Source organism: Pimephales promelas, chromosome 1 (assembly GCF_988280905.1).
Source record: "Pimephales promelas chromosome 1, fPimPro1.hap1.1, whole genome shotgun sequence".
NCBI lineage: Eukaryota > Metazoa > Chordata > Actinopteri > Cypriniformes > Leuciscidae > Pimephales > Pimephales promelas.
The window spans coordinates 48,221,543-48,244,724 of record NC_142769.1 but is presented as its reverse complement, the minus strand read 5'-3'; the positions used below and the strand labels follow the sequence as shown (position 1 = coordinate 48,244,724).

At 39.1% G+C, this 23,182-nt stretch overlaps 1 protein-coding gene across 3 annotated transcripts in view; it reads right to left on the bottom strand.

Annotated features, from left to right (window-relative positions):
* The window catches only part of kdm6ba (lysine (K)-specific demethylase 6B, a), an 89,753-nt gene that overhangs the window by 65,575 nt on the left and 996 nt on the right, over window positions 1-23,182 (bottom strand). For 2 of the 3 annotated variants that reach the window (XM_039658533.2, XM_039658535.2), the window contains exon 2: window positions 6,429-6,465. The gene's annotated coding sequence lies outside the window, so the exon portion shown is untranslated. Of the gene's footprint in view, window positions 1-6,428; window positions 6,466-22,122; window positions 22,924-23,182 lie in introns of those variants that run through there. The other variant, XM_089130870.1, reaches the window with a different exon arrangement.

Sequence of the window (23,182 nt, the reverse complement as noted above, 5' to 3'; positions counted from 1 at the left end):
TTCTTTAGATTGAATCTGAGAAATATTACATTTCCCCAATCTGTGTTAGAGAAGAAACAGGAGTGAAAAGTAAAGAATGGGTACAAGAAACATCCAGTTTATTTGTAATGCTGAAAAACAGGAGCCAAAGCGCTTCCTGTTTAGACTAGTGGGAGTAAAAAAGGGGGCGGGGCTGGCATCATGTTATTATGACATCATAGTATGATAAAATCCCAAGATTATAGTATTAAAACAATGCGGAGAAGAACCAAATCTGCTATTTCTTAAGTCAAAACTCAAAGTCAACTAACTTCTGTTCATTCGAGAGACAGATGGATAGAACAGAAAAACACAGAGCCGCGTGAGTTTTGTTGGGATTGCAGTTTAGCCCCGGACATGTTCAGAGGGAGAATAGGAATTTGGAGTTCGCCTGCTCTGTTTTCCAACCCCCCTCCGCCTGGAGCTTGAAGAATGTGCCTCCACACAGCTGGCCAAACACACACTCGCATAAGGGGAAACACAATCACATGCATGGAAATATACCTTAATTTGTTTCAACCCAACTTTGGTTAAAATACGGACAAACCCAAACGTCGGGTTAAAAGTGCAATTAAAAAAATGCAACCCAACGGCTGGGTTTGTCCATATTTGACCCAAATTTGGGTTGAAACAACCCAGCAGTTTATCAAAACACATTCTGGGAGACGACTTTGCATGCACACCTAAATATCCGCTAAGGTTGCACACAGAAACGCATACATGCATATATTAGCAAGTGCTGCAAAGGAAAACTTTTGCTATGTGGAAAATATGAAAAAACTATTTTGCACATTGGAGAGCAAAACAGGCTGATTGGGAATATCCCTCTTTTGGTTGTGCAGGAAGTTAGTAGCATGCATTTCATGACAGGGTGGAGCGAGGTGGATCCAGCAGGAGGTGCAGGAGGAGGTGAGCGGGTTTAAGGGATATTTTTAGTACACAGGCATGTACACACACTGTAAGCAGCAGGAGGAATCATATAGCTTGTATACACGCACTCACATGTGATCACATTCACTGTCTAGTTCACATGGCGTGCAAGACAAATAAACAGGCTCAGGAATAAACATCAGCAGGAACTTCAGCCATGACGACAACTCACAAATCTATGGAAGCTCGTTTCCGCCACTGAATAAAAAAAAGAAAGAATAATTGCGACTTTTTATCTCACAATTGCGAGATATGAAGATATAAAGTCAGAATTGCGAGATATAAAGTCAGAATTGCAATATAAAGTCAGAATTGCGAGATATAAAGTCAGAATTGTGAGATATAAAGTCAGAATTGCAAGATAAAAAGTCGCAATTGCATGATATAAAGTCAGAATTACGTGATATAAACTCAGAATTGCGAGATATAAAGTCAGAATTGTGTGATATAAAGTCAGAATTGCGAGATAAAAAGTCAGAATTGCGTGATATAAAGTCAGAATTGTGATATATAAAGTCAGAATTGCGAGATATAAAGTCAGAATTGCAATATAAAGTCAGAATTGCAAGATAAAGTCAGAATTGCGTGATATAAAGTCAGAATTGCGAGATATAAAGTCAGAATTGCGAGATAAAAAGTCGCAATTGCATGATATAAAGTCAGAATTGCAATATAAAGTCAGAATTGCAAGATAAAGTCAGAATTGTGTGATATAAAGTCAGAATTGCGAGATAAAAAGTCAGAATTGCGAGATATAAAGTCAGAATTGTGTGATATAAAGTCAGAATTGCGAGATATAAAGTCAGAATTGCAATATAAAGTCAGAATTGCAAGATAAAGTCAGAATTGCGTGATATAAAGTCAGAATTGTGTGATATAAAGTCAGAATTGTGTGATATAAAGTCAGAATTGCGTGATATAAAGTCAGAATTGTGTGATATAAAGTCAGAATTGTGTGATATAAAGTCAGAATTGCGAGATATAAAGTCAGAATTGCAATATAAAGTCAGAATTGCAAGATAAAGTCAGAATTGCGTGATATAAAGTCAGAATTGCGAGATATAAAGTCAGAATTGCGAGATAAAAAGTCGCAATTGCATGATATAAAGTCAGAATTGCAATATAAAGTCAGAATTGCAAGATAAAGTCAGAATTGTGTGATATAAAGTCAGAATTGCGAGATAAAAAGTCAGAATTGCGAGATATAAAGTCAGAATTGTGTGATATAAAGTCAGAATTGCGAGATATAAAGTCAGAATTGCAATATAAAGTCAGAATTGCAAGATAAAGTCAGAATTGCGTGATATAAAGTCAGAATTACGTGATATAAAGTCAGAATTGCGAGATATAGTCAGAATTGCGAGATATAAAGTTAGAATTGCGTGATATAAAGTCAGAATTGCAAGATAAAAAGTCGCAATTGCGTGATATAAAGTCAGAATTACGTGATATAAAGTCAGAATTGCGAGATATAAAGTCAGAATTGCAATATAAAGTCAGAATTGCGAGATATAAAGTCAGAATTGCGAGATATAAAGTCAGAATTGCGTGATATAGTCAGAATTGCGAGATATAAAGTCAGAATTGCGTGATATAAAGTCAGAATTGCGATATAAAGTCAGAATTGCGAGATATAAAGTCAGAATTGCGAGATATAAAGTCAAAATTGCGAGATATAAAGTCAGAATTACGTGATATAAAGTCAGAATTGCGAGATATAAAGTCAGAATTGCGTGATATAAAGTCAGAATTGCGATATATAAAGTCAGAATTACGTGATATAAAGTCAGAATTGCGAGATATAAAGTTAGAATTGTGAGAAATAAAGTCGCAATTGCGTGATACAAAGTCAGAATTGCGAGAAATAAAGTCAGAATTCCGAGAAATAAAGTCAGAATTGCGAGATATAAAGTCGCAATTCTGAGAAAAAAAGACAGAAGTGCTACTTTTTATCTCACAATTCGGACTTTTTTCTCAAAATTGGGAGTTTACATCTCGCAATTCTGACTTTATAACACATAATTACGACTTTATATGTTGAAATTTTGACATCTTTTCTCAGAATTGTGAGATATAAACGCGCGAGTTATCAGGCCAATTCTAAGGGAAAAAAGACTAACTTTTTTCCCTCCTCAGAATAGTTTAAATCTCACAATTCTGACTTTTTATCATGCATTTCTGACTTTATAACACACAATTGTGACTTTATATCTAGCAATTCTGAGAAAAAAAGTCAGAATTGCGAGATAAAAAGTCACAATTACCTTTTTTATTTTTCATTCTGTGGCAGAAACAAGCTTCCATACAAATCCACACACACGTTTTGCACAAGGCATTTACACACCTACTTAACCAGATGTGCAAACACAAATGCATGATGGGAAACTTCAAACCAGACTTTAAGACTTTTACACAGTTTAACCCAGGGGTCTCAAACTCAAGAGCCATGTGGAGTTCTCCATTTAGGGAGCAGTTAAATAATTATATTTATATTATCACATGTTAGACTGTTGTTTAACAACCTTGAGAATTATAGGCTTACAGTAAATGTCCAACCAAAGAAAATAAATGAATTTGCGGTTGAATTTCTGGATAAACCAACACTTGTGGGCTAGTAGTGTGAGACCCCTGGTTAAACACCCACCTAATGATCATGTTAAGACCCAAGCTTGATTTCTTGATCACAAAATGTGCAAATCATAATGCAATGCATGCATGTTTATGGCTAGCAACCTGAATAAAAAACGCAACCGACAGGGTGGAAATTAATATTGTCATTAGTAAATGCACAAACCAGATTTAAGATACACAACTGAATAAATCATCTGTAAGGGTGTTCATCTATATACGACAAATAAAAAGGGCAAGAATTCAAGCACACGTGTGTCTCCGTCCCCACGGATCCTTGTTTTGATATCCTTGTTTTTATCTTGATATGAAGATTTAGAGACACAGATTTATTCTGACCTCACATAGACGGAAAAGCAGGAAGGGGGAGAAAAAAAAAAGTCCTTTAAAAATCTGCTCCATATTTTCAACACATCTTGACCCACAGGGATCCCGAACATCAAAGAGTGTGTGTGTGTGTGTGTGGTTGAGCTCGAAATCGTGCACCCGGATGTGTGTTTACTCAGCAAACACTTCAATTCGGTTGCTAGGACACCTGTTCAGGACACATGCTGAAGCATGACAGGGCAGGATGAACTTTGACCTTTATGAAGGTGACCTTTTCGACCCTGCAGTAGCATGGCTTTTTTATGTGGTCAACTCTCCCATCTGATCTTTCACCTTTAACCTCTGGCCCTGAGCCACAGCTTGCAGAGTTAGTTCAAAAGTGTGTTTAGGATGGAGAATGTGTGTGTGTGAGAATGTAAAAGGTATAAATACTTACATTTTACATGCAATGCAAACAGGTGTGAGTGTGTTCTTTAAATGCACAATAAAATAAAAACACGTCAGGTTTTCATGTTTTATGGAGACGTTTTATATGAATAATGATTTTTACACTGTATGTATTGATCCCCTAAGCCTAAACAACTCTCACAGAAAACGTTCTGCTTTTTTACATTTTTCAGAAAATATCACTTAGTATTATTTATCAGCCGTTTTCCTCACAGGGACTTAAACAAATTCCTCACAAGGACAAGGATTTTGGATATTGCCATCTTTTCTATTGTCCCCATAGTGTAGGGTTTACCAGGACCACCCACCCCCACACACACACACTTCATAAAATTATCTAAATTGCGTAAATTGCATAGACTTCTATATTGTTTTATAAGCAGCTAGTTATAATTGTTATAACCAAACTCTAACCTTAACCTAACATAAAACCTTTTTACATAGAATTTATGAATTTAGAATTTATTTACTTTTTATGTACTTTTTATTTAATTTTTATTATTTTTTTACTTAGCATTTTTACAAAAACAATACAAAACTTTATTTTTAACCTTCATTTATTTATTTTTACAAATGAGGACACCCCTAAATGTACTTTTCTGGGTACAAATGCGTCACTAAAATATGGTAAAGCAGTACACACACACACACACAAACATGCAAAAAATAAAAATAAAAATAATATGCTTTCACATTTAACAATTTGTCATGAGTACCTCTCCCTGTCTTTCCCATACACATGCGTACGTGACTATTAATAGACTTCGACAGATTCACACACACATTTAGTGCTTGTACAGTATGTGTGTGTGTGACCTTGGCCTTGTTTACACCTGGTATTAACATCCGTCTCATGTAATCCGGTCACAAGTGGTAAACGGAGACACATTTCTGTTTACCTCTTACTACTAACATGCATCGATGTGACCAATGGTCAAGGTACTCAAACAGGACGCTTTCTGATTTCATGACTATATACGGTAATCTACTGTATTATATGATGTCAATAAGGCACATATTATGTTTCGAACCCTTTTTACACCTATGCTTAGCTAGCACTGAATTGTGATCAGCTCACTCCAGAAGAAAACATTAAGATTACAATTATTACAACATTACAATAATAAATAACAGCATGTTTTGCTCTATGAGGGGAACATGACACTGTAAGCACAGTTTAGCGCTGAGAGTCTTGCTCCTGAAAACAAGGCCTGAATGTGAGCCCAGAAATCTCACAGACCTAATAAACTGCTGTCGGATCTGATCTACAGACCCTATTAAGTGCTCACTATCAGCTGAGTCAGCTACAGACCACTCACTCACACACACACACACACACAGAGAAAGAGAGAGAGGGGTGAACAGGCACGTGCATCTGGATTCTCTTAGCTCACATACAAAAGAGTCAGTATGTGAAATGCTCTGAATGTGCAATCTGTGTGTGTGTGTGTGTGTTGGGATGTTCAGTCAGTGCTTTGATAGTTGCTGGAAAGGAAAGGCAACAAGTCCAAAGAGAATGAGGGACAGGGAAAAAGAAAGAGCAAGGGAAAAAAGGATCAAATACACACACACACTAAAAAAAAACTGTATATGCCTCGGCACGTGAGTCTCGCAGTCTTTCCCTACGGATTCAGGGAGTTTTCGTGTGCACGGATGCATATTTATGGATGATGTTTACAAATGTGTGCTCAACTCCCTCGCCATAGAAAAAGAGTGAGTCACCTTTAGGGTTCAAAGGCCTGCCAAAAATGTAAAAATAGAGCGGAAGAGAGAGACAACCACAAAAACACTGACCAGAGACTGAGTCACGTCAGGCCACATCCATCAAACTACTGAAAAACACTGTGGTGTCTCTGTCTCAGCCCACTTATTAGACAGAGACGCATGTGTCCCTCCCACTGTGGGCATCTATGGGGCGTCGGCCTGTCTAATCTCCACCCCTGTCCCGTCCCGTCCCTGTCTGACTCCAGTATCCCAGGCTCTGAAGTTTTGGCTTTTACCTTAACCTTCAAACTCCCTTTTCAGTCACTCAAACCCTACTGGAGCAGATAGTTCATCCAAAAATCAACTTTACTTACCCTTATGTCGTTCCAAACCCGAATGTTTCTCTTTCTTCTGTGGAACACAAAAAGGGAAAACTTTATGAATATCCAGTAGGATGGATTCATTACAATAGCATTACATTATGACTCACTTTAACACTTAATAAAGCAGACATGCAGCATTTTCCAAGAGCACGTTCACATTTACACACACCGATTTCAGGTGTTTCGGATGTTACGAATCAAGAAAACGGGATGCTTTTATCCAAAGTGACTGACATTGCATTGAAGGTATACCTTTGAACAGTTCATGCATTCAAACCCATGACCTTGGCAGCGCCATCCATGCGCTATAGAAACGACACTTGCTAAAAGTAATGAAGTATACTAAGTGTATAATGTAGTGAACGGTGCAGGAGTGATTAGTCAAATGCACTTCATGGTGAAAATGCTCGTCTTGTCAAGGCATTAAAACAGTTGGTTTGCCTTGAGTGAGGAAAAAAGAGAGAAAACGACTCGCTGGTATCAACATATTCATCAATGGGCTCTATGCATGGCGGTATTTCCGGTGAAGCATTAAGGATGCTCGATAACTTCCGCCGATCGTAGAGTCCAATGCAATACCGAGAATGTATATTGAATTTTATACTCCATGTTTATACTAAAGAAACGTTAGTCACAAAAACAGATAAAACAGGTTGTGTTTATGCTTCTTTTTAAAATTATATTAAATAAATATAACTATAAATAAAATCACATCTAAACGTATGTACGTTTCATTTCAAAGACGGGAGGACAGTAAATTTTGAAGACTCTGCCATAATCCCGTTTTCCTCGGTTTTCCTCCGCTTTAATCTCCACAACCGGAAATGGACGAGCATCCTTACGTCAAATGCGGAATTTATGCGTGCATACAGCCCATTAAAGGGATAGTACACTTTGAAATTAAAGGGGTGATGAACTGAGAAATCAAATTTTCCTTGAGCTTTTGACATCTAAGAGGTCATCATATTATAAGAATATCCTGTAAGTTTCAGAACTGAAAACGTCCTTGTTAGTCCAATAAAAGCTTTTATTGACACCAAGCAAACGACTCGTTTTTAAAAGTGGGAAACTATGACGTCGAAGGGGTTAAAACACCACCCCCGCAGAAGAAGATCAACGCCTACTTCAACCATGACTTCAACACGGCCGGTTTAGCCCCGCCCACCGATTCGCGCATTACACGCATAGCTAAGTAGCCTACCATACATACAGTCGGCAACGCGTCATAGTTGGGGGGCGTGGTCGGCGTGGGGGAAAGCAGCGCGACCATCCTATGTATTTGAATGACAAAAATGTCATATTGCGAGTCATTTATGCCTGCCGACCAGCAACGGTACATTGCAAAATGAACTGTAATAGGTTATGATTGCCCTTATTTAATTAAAAACTGGGTCAATGACCCAACCAAATGGCCGGAGGTGTCGTTTCCGACTATTGTTATCTGGTTGAAACTTCAGGTAAGACATCGCGGAAGCTACCGGCAACACAAGCCTATTACTCAATCAACTTGCGTATAAGTTACTATAAGTCCATAAAACCATGTCACTTACCAATTGTACGTATGCTTCACTCCAAACTATTAATCCTTTTGTAAAACGGTGATCAGTGCTAGAGGTTGCGAAGTTGCAGAGGGACTTTGCTGACAGTTATCCGAATTCTCACAGACTGCAGTCTGATAACCTTCAGCTGATAACGCTAATGTGACTGAGACATCCCTTATGAAAAACAACTAACGGAATCTTGTAGTATTTTAGGACAAAATATTATAGTAACGTTAATCCTATAGGAATAGTATAGTATTTTGGGACATAGCCTAGAAGTATAGAGGTATTAAGAACATCACAGAAGTATTATAAACTACTATAGAATACTAATAGCCATAGGATTACTATAGTTCTTTTTCGTAAGGGATGTAACGTCAGACAAATCTGGTCCACTGCCTAATACGAGTTAAACATCTACTACTAGCTATATCACACAGAGACCTCTACTCACACAGTAATCTAATAAGATATGATTAATTTTGCGATTTTGCCCTCCTATCCGGTTCTGTATGTATGTAAGAAAGGCTGTAGAACTTCAATTTATAATTTGTTTGTTTATTGGTGGTACAGAAAACGACACAGCAACTCTTCGGCATGATTGTCCCATGTATTTCAATGAGCGCCAAGGCAATGTTTTCCCCCACAGGCTAAATTCACACCACGTGACGGGGCGTTCCCGGGGGCGTTCCCAGACCAACCGACTGTATCTATACATGCCTACCTCGTGATGACAAACCGGATCGTTCTACCGAGCAATACAGAATATTGTGCAGTGCCTGGTTGTGGAAGAAGACAGTCACTGCATAAGCTTCCTGTGGATTCCAATAAGCTAGGACTTCATGGATAAACTTTATTTTTAATGACGTTCCAGCTGATGAGGGTAAAACATCGTCGTCTGTTCGCTTCATTTCACTGAGGATTATTTTGTAAACAAGACTGGATTTGCAGACCGATTAAGAGTAAAGAACGGTGCTGTGCCATCTATATTGATCTGACAGGAATTGTGCAACACACGGACTCTGGGTCGAACATGTATGGGCGAATCCGGTTGCCATTTGACAACATAGGACGTTTTCCCCCACGTACACCGACGGGTCAGTTAAACTCATTATAATATGCAAAACTGTTCTCCACTCACAGCAGTGGGTGTTTACTTCCAAGTCTTCAGTGCGACACGCCCATAAAAACCGACCGTTTTTCAGGAAGGCTCACAACCAGGGTACAAAATAGCCTATTACTTATTCATTTTGATGTTTTTGAATGCAAAAACCAAGCGAACGTCATAAGTTGACCTCAGACAACAATATAATAAAATTTTAAAAGCCAGTTCATGACCCCTTTAACTTTTGATATGTTTTATCTTACCTCAAGGGCATCCAAGATGTAGGTGTTTCTTTGTTTCCACAGTATTTTCAATTTTGACATTTTTTGGTCAAACCGGTGTTGTCTGTCAGTCAAATAATGCAGTTTTAGGGGGTCCACTTCAAAGAGCATGCACAGTGAAGTCCAAATTAAACATGATTTAATGACTCGTAAATGTAAGATGTAAGAACACACTGATGGCCTAAGACACGAAACGAGCGGTTGGTGTGAGAAAACGAACAGTATTTATATAGTTTTTAACTCTTGTTACCAGCTGTCGAACTGATCTGAATCAGATGTCCAACTGAACCGAACTGAACCGTCTCCAGACGTTATGCCGGAAGTGATCTCTCGCGCGTCTACGTCACGCATTGTTTACACAGAGATTTCGGAAGTTTTACCTTTCACTAAACATATTTAGATATATCGAAATCGTTTGCGATTTCCCGTATATCTAAATATGTTTAGTGAAAGGTAAAACTTGTGCAAGCTTGTGAACCGAATTGCAAAATTTGTGTCAATATCAACTCAAGCCCTAAGCATAGTTTATTTGATTTGACAAAGGAATGTGTTTAAAAACATATTAGTTTTTGCTGCAATAAACCACATATTGTGAAATTTGTATTAGCTACAGAAATGTTGGTATTGTGACAACAACCCTATTCCTTTTTCTTTTGGCAAAACTACTGAAATGCACGGCTTAGTGCTTCATTTCAAAAAACGCTCATAAAAGTTAATACACACAGATAAAGCATGAGTGTTGAGTGAGGGAGGGAGGAGGGATGACTGCAGGAATCTGTGTGTGTGTGTAGTTATATGATGATATGTTGAGTGCGGATGGGGGGTTTCACTGCCGTGGGGGAAGGAAAAACGTCTGGACGCAGAGGTCATGAGGGTTCAGGGTGTCTTAAAGTTTTTGTATGCAGACAGACACACACACACACACACACACACACACTCACTCAGACGTGTAAGGTCATGTTATTGCCCCGATTTCGCTATGCATGTAAACACCTTTACCACAGTCCTGCTTGCTTATTCAGTGTAATAACTAATAACATAAATTCGTTTTTTTTTTTTTTTGCATTGTCAGGTTTTTATAATGAGCAGATTTTACAAGCTAAGAGAGTTTTGTTGTGCATGTAAACACTGATACTGAAGACAGACAGTGTCTAAATTTACACTACCATTCAAACGTTTGGGGTCGTCGTAAGATATTACATTTACAATGTTTTTTGAATAAGTCTTTCCAGCTCATCAATGCTGCATACTATTCTGAAATATTATTACAATAAAAAAAATATTTTTGAATATATTTTTATGGAATTTATTTTTACTTCCAAAGCTAAATTTTCAGCATCATTACTCCAGTCTTTAGTGTCACATGATCCTTCAGAAATCTTTCTTATATGCTGACTTGCTACTCAAGCTGCTCAAGGAAACCATGACACATTTGATTAATATAAAGTTTGTTTATATAAAGAACAGCCTTTATTTGAAATAGATCTTTTTGTAACATAATGAATGTTGTTACAGTCCCTAAATTCACTGCATTCGTGCTGAATAAAAATATTAAATTCTTTAGAAAAATAAAATTTCCTCAATCTTTTGAACAGTGCTGTAAATAGTAAAAAAAGGAAAGTAAACTGCTGAAATGTCACAGATGCGTATATACATTTAAACAGAAGAATTTTAAGGTGCATTTCTAGTGACGGGTCTAAATAAAAACGTATTTTTTTATAGATGCGTATACATGTGTGTTTCAGTGGTTTGGCCTCGCCTCATTATAGGTAATGATCCATCTGAGTGAGAAGAACCTAATTAAAACACCATGGAAGACCACACATGACCAGAACCGCCCTGACTCTCTCTCTCTCTCTCTCTCTGTGGGTGGTGGACGGGGCGGTACTGGAGCTTAGATGCTGGTACCGCTCAGATGGGCATAAAGTGAGGGCAAAGAATTCATTAAACAAAATACTTAGGAGTTTGATGTGAGGCCACACACAGTGCAACACACACACACACACACACTGCCACACAGCTGCAGTTGGAGTGAAAGCGAGCGCGTGCGGAGGGTTGTGCGAGCCGGAGATAGAGCAGGCCATCAAAGTGAAATGATATCAGAGTGAGAGCCAGCTTTGGGGGTTAAGAGAGCTGGATGGAGACCAGCTTTGTCCTTTCAGACCTCGAGGGACTCTGACACAGGCAGCAGATCTGGCCCAAGGCCAGGCCACACGCAGGGGTCGTGCGCGCAGGAAAACCCCCGGCTAAATCGGGGAACACCAGGCCACGCTGGTGCCCTGCAGCACTGCCACCATACAATAGCAATAGCATGCAGATCGACTGGGTAATAGAGTTAAGAAATGCATCTTGATATTTTTCAGCCATTGATGATATTCGATATCTTGAACAATCTTGATATTTATGTATTAACTAGCTTTTAGTATGACTATATTAGCCTTAAAGATATGAATAAGTTGGTGTGTTCCAAAACAATAACAAAATTCGCATTTAGAAGATATAAGCATTCAAACTTAGGCTATGTTTATTGTTTACATGGAAAAGATTCTGAAGAGAAAATGCAAAAGTGGCGTTGCGTCATCACTTTTTATTCTGCGTTTAGACGAGTGTTTTGTGTGGGAAATCCGCGTGCAAATGGTGACGCAAAAGTGTGTGAAATTCAATGTAGTATGCACTTCAGGCGGCTAGAAGTGCATACTACAACAACACCAAGTCCACGCGCCTGCGTACAACCTTCACTGTCAAGCAGACTTTTGCGTTTTTACCGGAATGCGGCAGTGGATCGTTTTTAGAATTTTCACTCTGGAGAGTGGTTTCACTTTTTTGCGTTTTTAAGCCTCAAAAACGCCGTCGCCGTGTAAACGAAAGGCACGTCAGATAAAATATTTTCACGTTTTCAAAAATATCAATCAAATGCTCTCTAGAATTTTGTGTTTTTTTGTCATGTTTGGTGAGAGCACATGGCATGTTATGTTTCCTTGTGCCAAGTGCCCTCCTGTCGATTGTCTAGCCCCTCCCATCTTGTTACTAGCCTGGTCCCACCAGACTCTCGTGCATTTCATTTGTACAGAGAGTCTGGCATCGCTCCATTGACAAGCGTTAACTTCCTTGAAGGCGGGTGCTCAATTGAAGTCTAAGGCCTTGTCCACACGGAAACGAGTATTTTTTATAACGTGACTTTTTTTACGCGGTTCGGCCGTTCGTCCACACGGAAACGAGGTATCAGGACACTGAAACCGAACATTTTTGAAAACCCCTGCCTGGGTGAGGATTTTCAGAATCGCTGATTAGTGTTGTCGTGTAGACAGCAAAACCAGGGTTTTTGCCTTGTGACGTCAGAGTGCGCCCGTGCTGCGCCGTTATCCGTCTACCGGAACCTCTAATAACTTTTTGTTAGGCTTCTGATTGGCCAGCGTCACTTTACGGTTAGGGTTATATCGCCGCCTGCTGGTGTGGCATGCTCTTGACAGCACTTGATAGTGTGTTTTTGCATTTTCATGTGGGCAGGATATTCGGTTATAAATATACCCATGTCCGTGTGGTGATGGCGCAATGGATAAGACACATGGCTTTGGTATGAGAGACCCGGGTTCGAATCCACTGTGAGACACCAAGACACTTAACCCCTAGTTGCTCCAGAGGCATGCGACCTCTGACATGTAAGTCGCTTTGGATAAAAGTGTCAACTAAATGAAGTAACGTAAATGTAAGGCCTAAACCTATTGGATCTGCCCAGAGTCACTCTGGATCTGCCATAACCAATCGCTAACGTTTAGTCGTGACGTTTGACGACGACTCAAACTAGCGATCTACGTCATCGTTCTCAGCCACTCCCTCTGTTGGATGATTGGCGAAAACCAAAAAATACAGCACAATCCCAGACGTAGTATTGAAGGAGGGCGGAGCCAGGCTATCTTGGTACCTGATTATTGATTGATTTGGCCCACCTGTTTTCAGTGCTAGTTCGTCGTCGAATGTACCCCTTGTGCCCCTGCCTAGATCCTGACTTTTTTTTTCCCCATGGGGTAGTTTTGTTTGCATTACGTTGTATTTTTATTATTAATAAAAGCCCTTGAGTCATCGCTCCTTTCACCACCACCACACCTTACAATATGGGTTGGAGATGTTTGTTTGTTGCTCAAACGTCTAGCATGAATTGCAGTCTGTGAGGTGAACTAAACGGCATGGACTCGGGACTAGATTACGAGGGCTTAGGGTTCCATTTGTGACCTCATGGCTGTTAACATGCAGAGATCACATGACCAGGGGAATACTATTATCTTTAACATTTCCAGGAAAACAATCGTGAATATTCAATGTGTCACCCAGCCCTACTGTGGACACTTCACATAAACACAAACAGAGAAACAATACACACTCGCACAGACCTCTTGCTATTAATGAATCCTGAAGACAACTGCTCACTGTAAGCTGAAGTGGCCTTCTGATTGCCACTGGGCTCTCCAATGAAAAGCACAGTGGCGATGCATGGTACAGTCAGAGATAATAAAACCATGGCACTGAATGACTACCATGTGCACCTTACATGGCATTTACATGGTGCTCCACAACATTTCAAAGAATACATTTACGCTTTTGGCAGACGCTACACGTTCCCAGGGAATCCAACTCATTTCTAGCACCATGCTCTATCAGTTAAGATATAGGAACAATGATCATAGCATATGTAAAAAAACAAAAACACAAACAAAAAACTTGTCTCAAACTTGCTTGACACGTGAGTGGGATCGTTTGAATTTGAACGGTTCTGATTCCGATTCCGATTCCTTGTTTCGATTCCGGTTCCTAACGATTCTCGATTCCGATTCTTTTAAAAGGCAGGGTTTAGCTAACCTTGCTAACCAACGGTCTTTCTGAAGGAAATAATCCTTTCTGACGGAAATACTCCTTCTGTCACAAATACTCCTTTTGTCACAAATTTTGCCGAGATTTTGTTATTTTTAGAAAAGTGAAGCCACACTTTGGACCGCCGACGTAAGCTAACCGCACGTAAACGTTGGCATAACTCGCTCGGTTATGCCAACACTTCCGGTAGACGTTTCTTAGTTGTGTGATGTTCAGCGGTTTCTTCTTCCGCTCGGCGGACTGTAAATATCGAGACTAGGAATCGAAATTTTAACTTTTGAACGATTCCGGGAAAAAACGAAAAGTTAGTCCCGATTCCAATCGATACTCGATTCTCGATACCCATCCCTACACGTGAGAATAAATCTCATTGGTTCTCACTGAAGCTCAAACGTGATGCGTAACACGAGAATGAACCTCATTGGTTGTTTCACGTGAAAGTAACGTGCTTGATCTTCCGTCTACCACAACTGATGTGTGTGTTGCTGAATGTTTATATGTAAATAAAACCCTCAATTCAATACATTTATATATGTTCAATACGTTTATACATATATATGATCGTGTCTCTTTATTAAATTTGGACTCAATTCCTATGGATTAGTTTTACGATCTCTTTTGGGACTTTTTAAAGTTTCAAAGTTGTGTAGCTGTCAATGGATGGACAGAAACCTCTCAGAATTCATCAAAAATTTGGGGGATTCTTCATTTGTGCTGCAAAGATGAACTTGTTTAATTTTTGAGCGAACTACCCCTTTAAGCCAAGATGCTCCAGCAAAAATACTACTTTAAACGCAATAAATAATATGGACAGCATGTAATTTTTGACTTATAAGCGGAAGTCCAAGGCTCAAAATTATAAGTGGACACATTCAGTTCAATGCCTGAAGACACGTTCCTTGATTTCAATTGAAACACTGTTTGTCTGCCTTTCCCACCATTTCTCTCTCTACCACAATATCTTTGTGCCGGAGGGTATACCAGCCAGTAGCCATTTTTCCTTTGACAGAAACCACCCATATTTCCATAGGCACCATTTTCATGATGGCAGTGCCAATAGTGTACTGTTGCAGGGAATTACATCATCACATTGCATGTTACTGCTCTGGGTTTTTAGGCCAAATGTTTATGAGTCTGTGCGTGTGTGTGCAAGGATTAATGCTTTGTGCCTGGGCTAGTGACCTCTGTATTGAATAGACAAACCGAAGAGATCAAGTTACCCCATTTCCCCCCTTTTCTCCTGCTCTGTCTCTCCGTCTCTGTCGGGTGTAGAGTTTCTCCAGGCTCCAGACAGAGGCACTAATAGGGCCTTTACCCCCAGACACCAACAACACAGGGGACAGAGAGACAGACAGAGAGAGAGAGAGAGAGAGAGCGAGATGGCGGGGCGTGTGCGTGAGATGGAAGGAAAGTGTGTAATTGATGGCACACCTGCATGCTATCAGTAAAAATGAGAGCCATGAGTGCGCGTTAAAAGAAGGGAAACAAGAGATCGAGACGTGTGTGTGTGTGTGTGTGTGTGTGTGTGCTTTGTGCAGTGTATTCAGCTTTCTGAACTCAAAAAGTGCATGTGAAATGTGCAGTTGTAATCATGTTCCCTACAACCTACAAGAATAAGTTTGCTAATGTAAAAAGCAACTAACAATGATTCCAATTCCTGACAAACATTTCACTCTCTCTCCTATAACTGCCTTTTCAAGATGTTCTGTACCTCATGGGGCGTCCCCTCATCCGTACCCCCAAATCCCTCATGACCCCTTAAGAGTCTCTGACAAAGCAAACTCCTCCCATGTGACCCCTGTAGGCCTGTGTGCAGTTAATGACGTTATTATTAATGACATCACGGTGGTAAGAAACTAAACTAACAACTCAAATGACACTAGAGCTGCGTTTAAAATTGCATACTTGCCTACTATACAGTAAGCGAAAAACAGTAAACAGCTAACAAAGTAGTGTGTCTGAATTTATAGTATTCGAAAAAATCTCTGGCGAGATTCTGAAGTGCGCATTCGCCGACACTTTACTATCCCATGAGGCCACGGGAGAGGATTTATAAATGGCAGTGAAGCAACGCAACTAACGTTGGTTGGTCACGTGACAGTAACAACATGGCGGATGTAGTACGTCTAGGGTGAGACCGACGGTTATAGTTATAGCGTATATAAAACTAAATAGGCTAACCGCTAAATCCGTGTTATTAAAATATCTCGCAGATAAGGTTATAATAATATCTAGTGGTCAACCGATATGGGTTTTTTGATGGCCGATGCCGATATCTGAGAGAGCAGGCTGGCCGATGACCGATATAAAGCCGATTTACGTATATACCGATATACTTTAGATGGCAATTTCTTGAATCTGCAATCCCATTACAGTTTTTTTTTCCACAAATAAAGTCATTGTTTAAAAACATATGAATGTGAATAAAAAGGAAGTAAACACTGTAACAGGGCACTCAGTTATCCAGTAATTTCATGCGCTAATTTAGTTAATTTCATAACTATAAAGGGAACGAAATAGATGCTAAAACACTCTATCCTGATCGTTTTCAATACTCGCAATTCCAACTCCTGACTCGCTACAGTGGTTTTTTTTTTTTGACGAAACAAGCTGGCCAAGGGCGTAGCTCGTACCAAGAGCGTGGTGAGCTGAAACCTGCGTACGTCACAAAGTGTGGAACATCCAATAGGAAAATTCAACTGCAGTAGCCACCATTCAACCTGAAGAGGGCAGCACTAAGACGTTTTTACACCATATATTGTAGAAATAAAACACTTTATACACAAATGTCAAAAAAGTTACTTGAATCAATGACTGGTATTAAAGGATAATTCTGGTATTTAACACCTTGAGTCTATTTTGTCGTTTGTTTTGAATGAAATAGAGTGGTGGACTTAGACAATGGGTCCTGTCTCGACTTTTTGACTATTTTAGAATCGCCTGTGACAGCGTTAGACTGGCTGTCTATGGGCATGCACAAACATGTCCTTAAAACACCCCTTAACGTTCATTTTCAAAACTGTGCAACTCACCGAGTGGTTGGTGGTGTTCGTTGATGATTAAAAACAAATATATCGGCGCAGTATATGCTTTCAATCCGTGTTGTTTGCTATAGTGGAACTATTTTTTCAGATACCTCACAACCGTGTATAAACTTCCGCTCGATATTGGAGTCTGAAGCGTTAGCACACTCCCGACCACTTGATGGCGACAACCAGGACGCTGTACAGAACACGGTGTCTAGCGCACCGTAAAAAAAGTCACAGACACAGTCGAATATGGCAAGACAGAAAACCGAGCGAAAAGACTACAACCAAACGTAAACAGACCCCTTGCCGTTTTCCTACCTAGCACAGTAATATCAACGAGTCCTCCAGCAGACATCAATGCGATTTTAAAAAATGACAAATAAAACACGACAGAAACGGTATTTCGCTACGCTACTTGTTTCAGAACATCAACGAACACCACCAACCACTCGGTGAGTTGCACAGTTTTGGAAATTAACATTAAAGGATTAGTTCACTTTTGAAAAAACTTTTGCTGATAATTTACTCACCCCCATGTCATCCAAGATGTCCATGTCTTTCTTTCCTCAGTCGAAAAGAAATTTAGGTTTTTGATTAAAACATTCCAGGATTTTTCTCCACATAATGGACTTCAATGGGAACCGGATGGTTCAGGTCCAAAAGACAGTTAATAACTGTTTCAGATGCAGCTTCCAATGTCTTTAAACGACACCAGACGATGAATAAGGGTCTTATCATGCGAAACGATCGGTTACTTCAAAGCTTATTCCAAAAATGTAACTTTTCTAAGGACAAATGCTAGCCTTTCTCCATTCTGTGAGGCGCGTTTGTAACGTCACGTAGTACGTAATTACGTTCAAAAGGTCACGGGCGACGTAGCCAGAAGTACAGAGTCAGAGTGTTTACAAGTTGAACGCATAGGTTGAACGTGCAAACTAACTCAAACGGCGTTTACAAAAAAGGAATTAAACGGTAAAACAACGATGTCGGACGATTTTGATTCTGTACTTCCGGCTCCGTCGCCCGTGACCTTTTGAACGTAATTCCGTAATACGTGACGTTACAAACGCGCCTCACAGAATTGAGCAAGGCTAGCATTTGTCCTTAGAAAAGTTACATTTTTGGAATAAGCTTTGAAGTAACCGATCGTTTCGCATGATAAGACCCTTATTCATCGTCTGGTGTCGTTTAAAGACATTTGAAGCTGCATCTGAAACTGTTATTAACATTATCTTTTGGACCTGAACCATCCGGTTCCCATTGAAGTCCATTATATGGAGAAAAATCCTGGAATGTTTTCATCAAAAACCTAAATTTCTTTTCGACTGAGGAAAGAAAGACATGGACATCTTGGATGACATGGGGGTGAGTAAATTATCAGCAAAAGTTTTTTCAAAAGTAAACTAATCCTTTAAGGGTTGTTTTTAGGACATGTTTGTGCATGCCCATAGACAGCCAGTCTAACGCTGTCACAGGCGATTCTAAAATAGTCAAAAAGTCGAGACAGGAGCCATTGTCGAAATTTCTAAGTCCACCACTCTATTTCATTCAAAACAAACTAAAAAATAGACTCAAGGTATTAAATACTGGAATTATCCTTTAATAAAGATCCATTCTTACAGATCATCAACTAAAAAAAAGTTGGTTTAGGGTTTAGTTACTCTTTAAATACTTTTTTTTGACAAGGTAACGCTAATTTTCCATACAGCACACAGTGGAAACGACATGAATATGACAGTGGGCAACTGGATATAGCACAGCATATTTTGAAATAAAGAATTTAAAATGTTTGATCGCATCTCTTGTGAAGTTGATCTCCAGTTCGCATTCACTTACTGCGCACGGATCGTCACTCGCAAGTAACACGTTTATGCCGGCTACAAATGCACACTTCACAAGATACCACTGGATTTGATTAAATCTGCAAGGTTAAATGTTTATTAGACATTCAGAGATTAGCTTAAATGACGTTTGACCAATGTTTCAATAAAGAAGTAAATATAGCAGACGATAGATAATCATGAAACGGAGCAAATTTGGTGTACCGTTACAATAGTCGCCAAACGTTTTGTTTCCTCAGTTCATGAACAACATAACATAAATATGCAAGCACAAATGGCAGAATATAAATCATTACTGTAGACTTGATTTTCCAATCTGAGGTTAAGTTAGCGCTGAAGAAAAACTGAGTGGATTCTGCACACTCACAAATGCATAATCTCATTATAACAAACAGTTATTCGTTGTGCACTCAGCTTCATTAATTATAACGGAGCAGTGTATGATTTTTGTTGGATAGCATTTTACACCAGTATTTTCATGATTGGAAAGCTTTCTGATGAGTAAAAACGCCCTAAGAAATGACCAACATAAGTGAACCCAGCTTGCACCATCTAAACACACACATGCCAGCAAATGGTGGAAAGAGAAAAGTGTATTATTGCATAATTCCAGGGTTTATACTTCTATATGCGTCTCTATATCTGCTGGCCAAACACCCACGCACACACAGACGAAATGCAGAGAGAAGGGGCTCCACATGAGAGGGTGGGGAGGTTAACACATTCCTGGATAAAACCTTTACAAAAGACTCAAACAGGTTCCAGGCAAAGTCTGTGTGTGTGAGATTAATGGTTACAGTATCCCAGGTAAGTGTGTGGGAGTGTATGAGACCTCTATAAGGGTCAGCAGCTACAGCATAATAATATCACAAACGAAACAGACACACACTTCTGTGTTTACATGTGAGAGTCAAGTAATCTGGTGACAGTTTGAAAGGAAGGAAAAGAAAGTGCTTTCATGCTGCACATTGTATGTTTTACTCACCGAGTGTCTCTCGCTCTTTAAACCACACACACACACACACACAATACTCTCTTCCTCCGCTGGGACTAGCAGACAGATGCAGTACGCTGACACTAAACCACACACACACAAATATACTCCACTCACTGCTGGAAACAGCTGGCTGGTGTTTCAACACACACATACGCACGTGCACACAGTCTCACACACACAGCTTATTTAAAGCTCTTGCATGTCTAACAGAGGGGTGAAGGAACCAAAACATCTTTTTTTAAATACGTAATCCATCCCATTTGGGAGGAAATCTCTCAAAAGTTTCTCCTAGAAGCACTGAGATGTTGAGTGAGATGAGTGGATTGAGACACCCATCCCCAAATTTTCAGAAGAGATGTTTACAACGCTACAAACTAGGGATGGGCAACGATTAATCGCATCCAAAATAAAAGTTTGTGTTTACATAATATATGTGTGTGTGGTGTGTATAATTAACTTGTATATATAAATACACAGACATGCATGTATATATTTAAGAAATATATATACTTTATATATATATTTATACATAATTAATATTATGTATAAATATAAATATTTGATATTTTAATTAACACATTTTTCTTAAATATATACATGCATGTGTGGGTATTTATACAAATTAATTATACACACCACACACACATATATTATGTAAACACAAACTTTTATTTCGGATGCGATTAATCGTTACCCATCCCTACTACAAACTGTTCCCAAGTATGCAAAATTTTAATCTTGGTGCAACTATATTTTTATAGTCCAATAGCACTTTTAGGAAAAACTTCAAAGAAAGTGGACAACCTTTGACCTGTACATTCAAACTTGCCATATCGATGATCGTTTATGAATCGCATGACATGATGAGGGCGAGTGAATTACCCCTTTTCCACCAAAAAAGAACGACCAGGGAACGACATCGTTAAGTCACTGTGTACGTCGCCATAAGTCTGAGCAAGAAACACTTGCAAGTACAACATTACTCTAACTCGTGTACTAAGAAGGCTTTAAAACAATTGAAATATGTAAGTCTTTTAATCTTTTCCTTTGATTAGGGCCCTATGAAATCCGTTTTATTTTTTCCCAAATTCCGTTTTATTTTTTCCCAAATTCCGTTTTATTTTTTCCCAAATTCGGTTTTATTTTTTCCCAAATTCCATTTTATTTTTTTTCCAAATTCCGTTTTATTTTTTCCCAAATTCGGTTTTATTTTTTCCCAAATTCCATTTTATTTTTTCCCAAATTCCGTTTTATTTTTTCCCAAATTCCGTTTTATTTTTTCCCAAATTCCGTTTTATTTTTTCCCAAATTCCGTTTTATTTTTTCCAAAATTCCGTTTTATTTTTTCCCAAATTCGGTTTTATTTTTTCCCAAATTCCATTTTTTTCCGTTTTAATTTTTGGGAATTAGTTTTTTTTACCCTTGACTGTTATTTTAGTCGTAAAAAGAGTGTGCTTTTAAAGTTAATGATTAAAATGTATTAAAAAATACAAATAAATTAGGAATGACCTTTTTAAATGTATTGAGGTAATACAGACATTTACTCAGGAGCCTTTTCAGGACAAATACTGCATGATGCAACATAACACTGCACTCTTCAAGTAACAACAAAACATGATTATGAGCTTTAAACTGTCCAGTAATATAAATTATATTAGTTTATATAAGTTTAATAAAGTCTCTCTCTCGCCCAGTGTCGCTCACGGAGTTCGCTTCGCTTTTGAGAACCGGCTCCGAACCGGCTCTCAAAATGCTTTGGTGGAAAAGGGGTAAATGAAGGCAGAATGAGTGAACTAACATCACCCGATGAAAACACAGGTAAGAACTACATCTACTGAGCAATGAAAGAGCAACATGTGAGAAATAACATTTTCCCACACGACTAAAAGCACAACTCTGGCTTCTGACTCTGTGTGTTGTGGCTGTTATATAGCGGCAGTCTGTGTGTGTCACATATTCCTGATTCCTCAACTCAAGGACTCGGATGAAGAGAGAGAGAGAGAGAGAGAGTCCTCCACAACTAACCTGGAAGAATATCTGCCTTTCGCACACACTGATGCAGAACGTGTCAAACAAACGGGAAAGATGGAGACAGAACACTCTCTCCACAATCCTATACTTCAGCTACTGTTGAACAAAGAGACAGACAAAGAGAGGCAGAATGACTCTCAGACAGTTTTATGGGGGGAAATGAGTTGGGGGGGATTGGGATCAGTCACCTGAGAAAAGGAGGGAATGTGAGAGCAGACAGATGAAAGAAACGTTACACACGTAGCCTGTCTTCTGTAATTCACAAGCCTCTAGTCAATCTGCCGTCGTCTGCAGGGACTCTGTCCTTCACAGTCCTTTATTACACACACACACACACACACACACACACACACACTTCTCCATTCCATCTTTTCCCCTTTCCGGCTTTAGACACTCATTTTCACTCCTTTCATCTCTCTCTCGCTTTGTGAGACGCAATAAGGTGAGCAAAGAAGTCAAATAATGTCCTGCCACAACAGTCAGTGCACCAGCACTCACACACACACACACACACACACACACACCTACACACACACACACACACACTTTGCTTGAGTTTGTAACAATGACACATTGATTGAATTAAATAAAGCATGAGCTCCATTGTTTTTGTCCTATCCATCCATCCTCCATCCATCCATGTTATCTATCCATCCATCAATTTATCTCTCCATCCATCTATCTATCTCTATCTATCTCTCCATCCATCATCTCTCCATCCATCATCTATCGATCTATCTATCTATCTATCTATCTATCTATCTATCTATCTATCTATCTATCTATCTATCTATCCATCTATCCATCATCTATCGATCTATCCATCATCTATCTATCTATCTATCTATCTATCTATCTATCTATCTATCTATCTATCTATCTATCTATCTATCCATCTATCCATCATCTATCGATCTATCCATCATCTATCTATCTATCTATCTATCTATCTATCTATCTATCTATCTATCTATCTATCTATCTATCTATCCATCATCTATCTATCTATCTATCTATCTATCTATCTATCTATCTATCTATCCATCATCTATCG